This window comes from Arvicanthis niloticus, chromosome 6, assembly GCF_011762505.2.
Source record: "Arvicanthis niloticus isolate mArvNil1 chromosome 6, mArvNil1.pat.X, whole genome shotgun sequence".
NCBI lineage: Eukaryota > Metazoa > Chordata > Mammalia > Rodentia > Muridae > Arvicanthis > Arvicanthis niloticus.
Genome location: NC_047663.1, coordinates 15387122 through 15397369, shown reverse-complemented (window position 1 = coordinate 15397369; position 10248 = coordinate 15387122). Strand labels below are relative to the sequence as shown.

The following is a 10248-nucleotide window of genomic DNA, read 5'->3' as shown; positions in this document are numbered from 1 at the left end:
TTTGTGGGTTTTAGGGGTTGAATTCAAGTTCAAAGGTCAGCAGCAAATTACATTTATCTGTGTCTGTATGGGGTGCGTGTATGCCAAGATCAGAAAACAAATTTCCTTTCTTTTTCTTTCTTTCTTCTTTTGTTTTGTTTATTTGTTGGGTGGTATTTGTTTGTTTTTGAGACCTGGTTTCTCTGTGTAGTCCTGCCTGTCCTAGAACTCATCAGCCTAATCTTAAACTCAGAGAGTCATCTGCCTCTGCTTCCTGAGTGCTGGGATCAGGTGTGTGCCAGCACCGCCCAGCCAGAGAACAACTTTCAAGAGTTGGTTTTCTATCACACATGGGATCTGGGAATAGGATTCAGCTTTCCATCTAGGTGACAGGTGTCCCTCCAGTCAGCACCTCTTCCCAAGTGACCAGTGACTTCACTTGGTTTTTGTCATTGTATTTTTTTTCAAGACAGGGTTTCTCTGTGTAGCCCTGGCTGTCCTAGAACTCACTCTGTAGACCAGGCTGGCCTCGAACTCAGAAATCCGCCTGCCTCTGCCTCCCAAGTGCTGGGACTAAAGGCGTGCGCCACCACCGCCTGGCTTGTCATTGTATTTTTTAAAGAATTATTTATTTTATGTATACGAGTATACTGTAGCTGTCTTCAGACACACCAGAAGAGGGCATCAGATCCCATTACAGATGATTGTGAGCCACCATGTGGTTGCTGGGAATTGAACTCAGGACCTCTGGAAGAGCAGCAGTGCTCTTAACCACTGAGCCATCTCTCCAGCCCTTATCATTGTATTTATTTATTTATTTAGGTTTCCGAGACAGGGTTTCTCTGTGTATCTCTGGCTGTCCTGGAACTCACTCTGTAGACTAGGCTGGCCTCAAACTCAGAAATCTGCCTGCCTCTGCCTCTCAAGTGCTGGGACTAAAGGTGTGCGCCACCACTGCCTTACATGCTTCATGAACATCCTTGCCCAGGGGCCATGCTAATCTTCTCTGTATCATTCCAATTTTAGTATATGTGCTGCGGAGGCAAGCACGCCATTGTATTTTTAATTGATCAATTTTATGTGTGCAGGTGTTTTGCTGGCAGGTATGCCTGTGCCCATGTATGTGTCCAAGAGTCCAGAAAAGGGTGGGTCACTTAGGACTGAAGTTATAGATGACCATGAGCTGCCAAGTGGGCTCTAGGAATTGAACAGGGGTCCTATGGAAGAGCAGCCAGTGCTCTTAACCACCGAGCCATCTCTCAAGAGCCCTTGTTTTGTTTGATTGTATAGGCGCTCTTATGTAGCCCAGGCTGGCTTCCAGCTTGCTGTGTAGCCAGGATGACCTTCCTGTCTCCCTCTTGAGTGCGGGAATTACAAATGTGTGCCACCATACTAAACTAAAATTAATACTAGTTTTCAAATTTGTATTTTAAGAGGCTTGGGGTTGCCGGGCAGTGGTGGCGCACGCCTTTAATCCCAGCACTTGGGAGGCAGAGGCAGGCGATTTCTGAGTTCGAGGCCAGCCTGGTCTACAGAGTGAGTTCCAGGACAGCCAGGGCTACAGAGAAACAGAGAAACCATATCTCCAAAAATAAATAAATAAATAAATAAATTAAAAATAAAAAAAAAAAGGCCCGGGGTATAGCTTGATTGGTATCATGCTTGCCTGGCATGCACACAAAATCTGTGTTTGAAATCTGCCCCCAGCACTGCATAAAGCAGACACCATTGTGCCACATCCATATAATCCCAGTATTCAGAAGGCTGGGACAGATAGATTACTGAGAGTATGAGATCACCCTGGGCTACATAGTGAGTTCCAGGCTAGCCTGGTGTACAGGCTGAGCCATTAGCTTAAGGAAAAAAAATAAATTCTAATCTCTAGCCTTGAAATAACAGCAAAGATGTTCTTAATAAAAAAATTTTTTTGTTTGCTAGATTTCTTTCTTTTTCAAAGTGATATATTTTTATTGTATGTGCATTGGTGTTTTGCATGTATGTCTGTGTGAGGGTGTCAGATCCCCTGGAACTGGAGTTACAGACAGTTGTGAGCTGTCATGTGGGTGGGTGCAGGGATTGAACTCGGGGTTTCTGGAAGAGCAGCCTCTTAAGGGCTGAGCCATCTCTCCAGACCCCTGATTGGTAATTAAATAGAGACAACAAAGGGGATGAGAATCTAACCACAAACCTTAAACAGCGAAACATGGAAACACCTGAAAGCCTTCAAACGAGAGGCATGCCGGTGAGGAACCTAGGCAGAAACATAGTATTGGAGAGGCTGGCTCGTGGCTGCAGATCTTAGAAAAGGCCAGCAGAGGGCGCGCCTCCGAGGTGAGGGTCGCACCCCCCCAAACTACGCAGAGTGTAGGACAAGGTGGATGGAGTGTGTGTACCTGGCCAACCTGTACTGGGTCTGGATCGTTCTCATTTGCCTGCAAGGCTTGGGCTAAATGCTGCCGTTCGTGGACCAATGCCAAAATGCTCGGAGATGAGTTGGGCTGCTCTGGAGCCACCTCCAGATCCCTGGCTCACAGAAAGTGTGAATTAGAAAACACTTCCTATTTAAGGCTGCAGGATGTTATTATAGCTTGTTACGCGGTGATAGGCAACAGAGGTCTCTAACGACTAAGCAACCCGTAGAAGAATGTTTTCATTTCCACTGGGAACGCAGAACTCCGTGGGTCCTGAGGCCCTCGTGTCCAAGGGAGAAATATTAAGAACAGAAAACACTGTTCGGGCTCCATCTTGGTGGAATCTGAAGCCATTACTCTGGTCATTCAGAGTTGCTATTGTTTCTCAGCCAACAGGCAAAGAAGGGGGACACTGAATACGGAGTGAACCCCACCCCACGCACCACCCACGCCTGCAACTCTGAGGTGAAGGCCTAATTGTCAAGGTGACAGTGTTAGAGGGAGAGACTCTGGAAGGTGAGGCCAAGTTTAGATAAGGACTTAATCTTCCCAAAGGTATCTTTACCCAAAGAGACAGGCCAGCTGTGGCACACACTTGTAATCTGATAGTCTGAAGGCTGAGGCAGGAGGGTCACAAAGGTAAAGCTGTTGGCAGCGGTTACACATAACAAAAAAATCCAGATGTTCCGGCTGAGAAAAACAGAACAAAACAAACCAAAACACCCAACAATTATAATGCTATTGTCTAGAAATAAGTAGTGTGTATATTCTGGCATATCCATTTCCTGATTTTTGTTATGCATGTATATGCATATATATGTAATTTATGCAGATGTGGACTGATGTTAAACACACGTATTTTATTATGCTTTTAAAATGTTAAATATGCCGGGCGGTGGCGGCGCTCGCCTTTAATCCCAGCACTTGGGAGGCAGAGGCCGGTGGATTTCTGAGTTCGAGGCCAGCCTGGTCTACAAAGTGAGTTCCAGGACAGCCAGGACTACACAGAGAAACCCTGTCTCGAAAAACCAAAATAAAATAAAATAAAATAAAATAAAATAAAATAAAATAAAATAAAATGTTAAATATAGGGTTCTCTTTAAATTTCAGTGAATACAGGATCCCATGATCTTCTGTTGTTTGGTTTTTGGTACTGGGCAGGGACCTGAGGACAGGCCCTGGGCTCTTCTAGGCTCTAACCCGGAGCTAAACACTCACTTCCACCTTTGTTTTGATACGGGGTCTCCCTTCTGAACCCAGTTGGCCTTGAATGCCTTTTTTTTTTTTTTTTTTTTTTTTTTGGTTTTTCGACCTTGAATGCCTTTTATTCATATTTCTTTATCTTTTTATTTGGGGCACAGGGTGGGGGGAACATATACACACTATGACACCCATGTGTTTGCCCAGAGGGTGACCTCCAGGAATCTGTACTCTCCTTCCACTGTCTGGGGCCTGCATCTGAACTCTGGTCTTCAGGCTTGGTGGTAAGTGCACTACCTCAGCGGCCCTGGAAAGGGGCCTGAAGGAAATGGAGAATTCGTTCCTCCTTCAGCCGCATTCTCTCTTGCCTGCCAGGCAACCTTCTGACTAATGATTGTCCCCAGACCATCCCCTTGCTTGTAGCCTCCCCATGGCCAAATAAGAAACAGCAGGGCCATCTCTGAAAGTCTGAGGACCTTGGAGACACTGTGGTATGACAAGAAGACCAGGCTAGAAGAGAACCAGAAAGTGTTAATAACTTACTTCTCGGGAACCAATGTGACCGTATAATATCGTGTAATCGAAAAGGTTGCTGGGCAGTGGCGGTGCACGCCTCCAACCACAGCATTCGGGAGGCAGAGGCAGGTGGATCTCTCTGAGTTCAAGGTGAGTCTGGTCTACCAATCGAGTTCCAGGATGGCCACGATTACACAGAGAAATCCTGTCTCAAACAAACACCAAAAAAACAAAAAAAGAAAAGGAGTTATAATTAGCTGGGTGTGGTAAAGTTGGGTGCATAAGTCTATCACTGAGAGGTTTGAGGCAGGAAGATTGTTTCAAATTTGAGGTCACCTGGTGCTGCCTGTGTCCTGGACTGCCCACTGCCTGACCATATTTGCCCTTGGGGGTTGGAGGTGAGATGGTGTGGAATCAATGACACAGACTCTGGAAGCAGGTGAGAAACCCTTCAGCAAGCCTGTCTGAACAGGGCTCCTTTAATACCGTCTCCTGCACCCCACTGGTCCCAAGAAAGCATCTCTTCTAAACATCAGTTCCCGATTGGCTGACATGGTCTGCATCAGCAATCCTCAGTCTCACAGGTAGTCTTCAATTAGGTCCTCCTGGAGGAGTTGCCTTTGCAAGATGGCTGGGCAATTAACAGCACTTGCTGCTCTTGTAGAGGACCAGGGTTCAGTTCCCAGCACCCACTTCATGGCTAAGAACACAACTGCCTGGATCCCACATGCTCATAGCTCACGCAGTACATGAAAATAAATGCAAGCTGGGTGTGGGGTGGCAGGCAAAATCAGGTAAGTATTTAGAAGTTCAAGACCAGCCAAGGCTACATAGTGAGACTGTTTAAAACAAAAACAAATAAGCAAAACTCAGGCAGACAAAACACTCTACGTGTAGAAAGGGTGGGATGTGTCTAACCTGCTTGTGGCCCTGGATGGGTCAACTTCTAGTACTAGAAAAACCAAACCTAGCCAACCAACAAACAGAGCCATTCTCTGGGCTTTACATCCTATGCCTGCAATTGCAGCACTCAGAAAGTAGAAGCAGAAGGATCAGTAGTTCAAGGCTAACCTCAGCTTTAAAACAAGTTTGAAACCAACCTGGGCTACAAGAAATCCTGTCTTTATAAGATGTCTGTCTGTCTGTCTGTCTGTCTCTCTCTATCTATCTATTTTTTGTTTGTTTTGAGACAGGGTTTCTCTGTGTAGCCCTAACTGTCCTGGAACTAGCTCTGTAGACCAGGCTGGAAACAAATTCACAGAGATCCAGCTGCCTCCTTAGTGCTGGGATTAAAGGTGTGCTCCAGTACTGCCAGTCCTGAGAGCCTGTCTTGAAGAGAGAGAGAGAGAGAGAGAGAGAGAGAGAGAGAGAGAGAGAGAGAGAGAGAGAGAGAGAGAGAGAAAGAGAGAGAGAGAGAGAGAGAGAGAGAGAGAGAGAGAGGAAGGAGGAGGAGGAAGAGGAGGAGGAAGAGGAGGAAGGGAGGGGCAGAGGGAGGGAGGGAGAGAGAAAAGAAGGAAGGAAGGAAAAAATTATGCTCAGTCAGATGGGCATGGAGACTCTTCTGGAAAGATTGTCAAGATGGCTGCTCAAGGGAGAGCAGAAGGTCTTGCTCACGCTAGTCCTGGTGGGTGATGGTCCAACGGAGAAGACATTCTTAAAGCGCTGCCTTGACAGGCAAGTTTGAAAAGTATGTAGCCACCCTGGGCACAGAGGGGTACCCACTCATATCCCACACCAACAAAGGACCTATCAAGTTCAAGATGTGGGACACAGCTGGCCAGGAGAAGTTCAGTAGCCCGTGTGATCGCTACTACATTTAAACCAGTGTGTTATTACGTTTCGTGTAACGTTAAGGGTTGCCTGCACTGGGCTGTAGTGGCGCACACCTTTAATCCCAACACTTGGAGGAGGCAGAGGCAGAGGCAGGTGGAACTCTTGAGTTTGAGGCCATCCTGGTCTACAGAGTGAGTTTCAGGACAGCTGGAGCTACACAGAGAAACCCTGTCTCCAAAACAACAACAACAACAACAACAACAACAAACTCAACCAAACAGCAACAACAAAAAGAACAGACATTACTGGCATAGAGATCTGGCACCTGTGTGAAACCCCCATTGTGTCATCTGGCAACAAAGTGGCTATTAAAGACTGGAAAGTGAAGGCGAGAATCTGTAGCCGCCCGCGGCCACAAGTCAACTGGATTCACCTGAAAGGGGGGCTGGGAATGAAGGGGGAAGGAGGGCGAGAAGAGATGAGGCCAAGACAAAGTTCTCTGATCAAGGCCCCAAGCTTTAATGTTCGGCTCTCAATTTAAAGGGGAAGACCCAACCCACAACCCCTCCTGGTTCCAGATGGGTGGGATAGTCCATAGTCCATTCCAGGTCACGACCGGAGATGTCTCAAGGCAAGCCCAGGGGCAGTTCTGCTTCTGTGTTCCGGGCAGCCAAGGTGGGTAACTCCACCTAGATCCCGTCACTTGACCTTGTTGTGGTAACCAAGGTCTCTTCAGGCTTGCTCATGGTGGGGGGGAAGGTACAAGAATCTATTGTCTTCTGCCACAGTCAGCACAACTTTGGAAAGCCTTCCAGCTTGCCAGAAAGCTAGCTGGAGACCCTAAGCTAGAGTTTGTTGCCATGCCTGCACTTGCCCTCCCTGAGGTGGTCATGGACCCAGCTCTGGAGGCACAGTTCCTACTATATGTTGCCTATTATTATAAGAGAAAGAGTCTTTTTAACTAGACAAAAAGGGAGAATTGTTGAGGTCTGTTCTATTGCTGTGTGTTGTAATGCTAAGTGAAGGCCCCAAGATGAGAGGGTCTGCAAATAGACCCAAGTGATGCTATGTGACCTTACCCCCCAAGATATTTCTGATTGGTGAGTAAAGATGCCATCAGCCAATAGCTGGGCAGAAGAGGCATAGGTGGGGCTTAGTGTTGTGGGGCTTGGGGTCAGAAGAGACCATAGCAGGGGCAGAGAGGTGTGTGTGTGTGTGTGTGTGTGTGTGTGTGTGTGTGTGTGTGTGTGTAGGAATCTTAAAATAATGGCCATGTGAGTTAGCTAATTGGAGTTAAGAGCAGCCCAGATGAAACATATAAATTATATAATGGGACTATTGGCTGGGAATTAGCCATACTAGCCTAGAGGATAGATATCTGCCCAGCTCCTGTGCTGATTAAGGCTTATTATAAAGATTGTGTGTGTGTTTTATCTGGGAACTAAATGGTCAAATGCAGGGTAGAAACCTGGGATTGAGATTAAATATTTCCAACGATAGCCTAACTTCTCCCAAATCCACCCTCCACTCCTCGACCCTCATCCCTGCCTTCATTCTCTCTTCCCAGACTTTTCCTTAGAACATGTCCTGGAGCCCCGCTGGCCCCAGAGTCACTGTATAGCCCAAGAGGGCCTCTAGCCCTTACCCCTCCAGCTCAGCCCCCTGTTGTCTTCTGAGTGTGTGTGTGTGTGTGTGTGTGTGTGTGTGTGTAGATCAGGAGCATGAACAGGAGCATGATCCATCAATCCACGTTATATAGAGTACTTAGGATTGAACCCAAGGTTTTGTGTATGCTAGGCAGACACTCTCTGAGCAGTGACAAGCTTTTTTAATTCTGTTCCCTGTAAGGGCTGAGCAGGAAGTCAGTGATTTTAGCAAGAGTGATTATTATTATTATTTTTTCAAGACAGTGGTTCATTCTGTGGACCAGGCTGGCCTCAAACTCACAGACATACAGCCTGCCTCTGTCTCCCAAGTGCTGGGACCAAAGGTGTGCATCACTATACTTGAATAGTAAAACTGATTTCTGAGTACCAGTTACACAGTTGGTTTACCATCGGAGAAGCTCACTGGGCTTCTGCAGGCTGAAGATTTTATTGTGGTTCCATTCGGAAAGTGTGACTTAATGAAGTCACTGGTCATGTGTCTGAGATTAGTCTCCAGCTTACTTCTTCCCCTAGAGACAGCCTCATCGTGGAGCTATGGGGGTGTGTGGAGATCCTCCAAGGCTGCCTCATTACCATACGTGCAGGCATGATCCAGAAAGTTCAGAAAACCACGACATTTCTATCTGCTGGCAAATTCCAGCCTATAATCCTCGTTCGGTAAATATTTGCCAAACAGAAGGTACACACACATACCAGAAATTGTCGGGGGGAGCGGGGGAAACAGGGCCCAGGGTTCTTCCAGCTAAAGGGAATACAGAGTATTATGTCGGGTGAACACAGGAAGCTACTAGAAACCAACACTACCCTACATTCCAAGCACGGGAGTGACTCCCTGCTGGGGTCCATTATGAAACACCTTGCTGTTAGACAATGGGAAGGGAAGCTATTTTCTTTTCTTTTGAAACAGAGTCTCATTACACATTCCAAGGTTCCCTTGAACTTTTTATGTAGCCCTGGCTGGCTGTGAACACCGGCTATTCCTTCCTCAAGCTCCCGAGCACTGGAATTACATGCTTGCCCCATCCCCCAGCATGGCTTATTTATAGACAGGGTATCTGCTCAAGTCAACTTCTCATTGTACATTAAGAAGCTGACATTTAGGGGCTGGAGAGATGACCCAGCAGTTGAGCTGGTCTTCCAGAAGAGGCAAGGTCAAATTCCAGTACCTACAGGGCATCTCATACCTGTAACTGGAGTTCTAAGGGGCTCTGACACCTTTTTCTGTACTCTACAGACACCAGGCATGAGCATGGTGCACAGCTATTCTCTTGCTCTCTAAAGCTTGCTCAGAGTGCTTTCTTATACAAACGAGGACCAGCTGCCTAGGGGTAGCACCGCTCTCAGTGGGCCCTCTGTTATCAGTCATTAAACAAGAAAATGAGCCACAGGTCAATCTGAAGAAGGCAGTCCCTTTAATTGATTTTTTTTTTTTTTTAATTCCCGGTGACTACATCGTGTCAAGCTGACAAAAGCTTATCAGCACACTGGCCAAGAGAGCAGGTGTTGGATTGTGGGAAATTCTCATAGTTGGTGCCATTCTGGGAGGGTCTGGGAACCCTGACACTCTTTTTGCCTCTATATTTCTGGGTGTGGGTTGTGGGTATTCACGAGAGTGGAATTCCAGAAACGCCCCTGAACTGGATCTGGATGATTTGAATGTAGTCTTGGGAAGGCACATTGAAGATGAAATTGTAACTGAGAAAGCTTAGGCCTAAATCCACTTGGCATGGGGGAAATCACGTGGGAGAATTCTATCAGCTCCCGTCTAGAATTTGGATGTCCAGAACATGAAGTTAACAGTGCTTCCCGGGCTATGTCCCAAGTTGGGAACCAGTGAATTATGTACACAGGCTGGTGTGGCTGGATAGGTTAGTCTTTTTTCAAAGTTTTGCTCATACTTATGGTCTTATGGACCATGTGCATGCAGTACCCACAGCGGCCAGAAGGTGGCGTCAGATCCCCTGGAACTGGACTTATATATGGTTGTGCGCTGACAAGGGAATTGCTGGGAACGGAGTGATCTTAACCATCGAGCCATCGCTCCAATATTTCCAACCCTTCTTTTCTTTAAATAAGTGCTTGGCATAAGTGTGTATGGAGGACAAAGGACAGGGGAGAACTTCACAAGTCAATGCTTTTTTTTTTTACTGCAAGTGTTGTGGGACTCAAACTCAGGGCTTTCAAGCACCGTCGTCTGCTGAACCATCTCAGCAGCCCCTGTTCTTTGGAAAGAAATAGAGAATTCACTCTCTGTACCTCCTTTTCAGTGAGGCGAGTGTTCTTCCTTCCCTCATCTTCTTCTGCTGCATTGTCTAGGCTGCCAGGAGGTCTCTGATTAGTAAGTGTCTGCCTGACTCATCCTGCTTGTAGCCTCTCCATGCCGAGTTAAGAAATAAGAGCCTGTTTATAAGCATCTGCATACGTGTTTATATGAGTCTGGGCCCCAGTCAGCCCACTGACACCGCTGAGGTAAGCTGCGGATGGGACAGCATCATATTCAGGCTCCATTTCCATTGTCACTTGTTCTTGTTAGAACTTTCGTGTGTTGTTGTGTATGTTAGACCAGTGCTTGACGACTAAGCTGTCCCCAACAGCCCCATTGCTTCTCAGGTAAACATAGTTGTCTTGCTGCAGCCTCCAGACCCCAGTAGCGTCACATTAGGATCCCAATCTTCAGTTTCTCTCTTTGGGTCCTTCCTCGG

General features: G+C 46.8%; 1 pseudogene; it reads right to left on the bottom strand.

Moving 5' to 3' along the window:
• Nucleotides 1–916: 916 nt before the first annotated feature.
• Nucleotides 917–1029, bottom strand: LOC117712099 (U6 spliceosomal RNA; annotated as a pseudogene).
• Nucleotides 1030–10248: the final 9219 nt, after the last annotated feature.